The following is a 2,292-nucleotide window of genomic DNA, read 5'->3' as shown; positions in this document are numbered from 1 at the left end:
AAGTGGCAGGGGTGTGGACAGGACAGACACAACTTAGCTTCAGTTGACTGTGGCCAGGTGTGTATGAGGGCCTGGGACTTAATTTTCCTAGAATTTTGAAACCAAGAGTTATATGGGGCAATTAATTCAACTTAAAAACCTGCAGACCTGTTTGGCCCCAAGAACTACCTATCTTTGACTCGGGGAGCTCGATGGGAGCCCTCCTTCCTGGCCCTTCCTGGGACAAGTTGAGTGGGAAGAGTCGGCAGGGGAGGGGGGATCCTTCGCTTAGAAAAGGAAAAACGGTTTCAGGCTTCAGGTCGAGATGGCATGTTTTGCTGCTCAGAACAGCTGAGGACACCTGGAGCCCGTCCAAGGAAACCCGCGCGCACGGGACACCCCCTCTGCAATGCCGGAGGAGAACCTACAGTCCTGGAGCGCGCACAGCCCTCTCGCCCACCAAGCAGGCGTCCTGACCACGCTGTTTTGGATAAGCGACTCTGTCACCCTCTATGCCCCCGGTCGCCGGTTACATATTCTAAGGCGACTCTATCCGGGCCCCTTCAGCCCGAGGATTCGGCGAGGCTGGCGTGATCAGTCGCGCTGCCTCGGAGAAGCGAAGGGAAAGCAGGGGCCTCTTCCCAAAGCGATGGGGCGGGGACGCAGATGGCTCCAAGTGACCGGGCAGTACCGTCTCGGAAGGACTGCATTGGTCCCGAACGCCCTCCCAAGGGTGCCTCTATCTTTCAGAAGTGAACGCGGGTGGTTGGGAACCCTTCAGGGCATGTTTGTCTTCTAGATAGACAACCCTACTGGGAGGTTTCCTTACTCTCCAGAAGGCAAGTGTGACTGAGATTTCAGATCCTCAAGGCAGCCTGACCTTGATCAAGCCTGGCTTTGAGGCTGGTGCTCCACAGGTGCGCCACGGATGGGCGAAATAGCGCCCTCTCACCTACCCTCGATCACTGTTGGGGGCCAGATGTAAGCTGGCAAGATCCTTGCACCTGTAGGGACTAGCAAGGCTGGGACCCTTACCCACACAGTTTTCCCAGACTTGTTTGGATGGCGATTATCAGTAGAATGAGAGCAACATTTGTAGAATGAGAACAGCCTTTCATAGCTTACCAAGAAGTCTGTAACTATTTACTGAGATATGCTGTACTGAGAACTTGTCCTTCTGCTGTATCTCTCCCTTAGAGATTAAGAGGGACAAAGAATACATTCCTCTTGACAGACCTCCGATTCAGTGTGTTGTGTATAAATAGGATTGTAGAGCTAATAAACTCGCTTCAGTTCATCAACAGAACTGGGGTCCTCCCGACCCCGCTTTCCTGTCTTTCTTTCTTTTCTCAATTCCCACCTCACTGCCTCAGCCCGGCTCAACCTTGTCAGGCTGGCCCTGACAGCTCACCTCGGGCCCTTTCCCTCTTCCTAACTGCAAGCCAGCAGTTCACGTTTGCTGCTTAGTTTGGGTTGGGGAGCGGGGAGGACTCTTTCTCAGAAGCTGCTCTCTCATTTGATTACTTTAAACTTCATACTTAAAACGCACACACACACACACAACACAAAACTTGGCTTCCTCCCACTTAAAAAAAATCGCTGGGAATTTCCACAATTTCCCTTGAAAGCTTAAGAATTTCTAAACGTTAGACCTGTTTGCATGGCATGAAAAGACAAAGTAACAGGACTAAAAAATGTCAACCTTTGAACCTCTAACACTTTCTGATTTATATTAAATTCTACCCAGAAAGACACAGGAGCCTTAATGTAAGCCTTAGATCTGAAGGGGGAAATCTGTAAAAAAGTAAATCACAAATGAGCCATTTAATACTTGCAAGTTGTTTAACATTAAAGTGATAATATTTGCTTCCACAATAAAAGAGAAAGAAAAAAAAAAAACTCAACACAAAGGTACTTAGCCAAGTTTCAAACTAGCTAGGTTTTCGAAAGTCAACCCTCCCCCAATAAAGGTTAAAACAAAGATTGAAAATATTAAATCACTTATGCTGTAAGTAAATTCATTATACTCCCAGGGCATTATAAAGACTGACATCAATAGACTGCTTTGATTTATGTTGCTTTTTAAAACTAATTAAACAAAATTGACCTTCTCTCTCTCCTTTCTTTCCCCCCGTTCAAGTTTTTGGTGTTGATGGCAAAACATTTCTCAAATATTTTTAGAATTTTCTCTCCCCCACAAAACAAGAAAATATAGACACAGGAGAAAGAAAGGGTCTTTACATACTCAAACACCAAAGTTTCCTCATCATTTAATACCTCACCTTTCCCTTGATTTACAGTCTCCTCTGTTCT

This window comes from Myotis davidii, unplaced genomic scaffold (assembly GCF_000327345.1).
Source record: "Myotis davidii unplaced genomic scaffold, ASM32734v1 scaffold535, whole genome shotgun sequence".
NCBI classification, from domain to species: Eukaryota; Metazoa; Chordata; class Mammalia; order Chiroptera; family Vespertilionidae; genus Myotis; species Myotis davidii.
Note: the sequence above shows the minus strand (reverse complement) of the source record.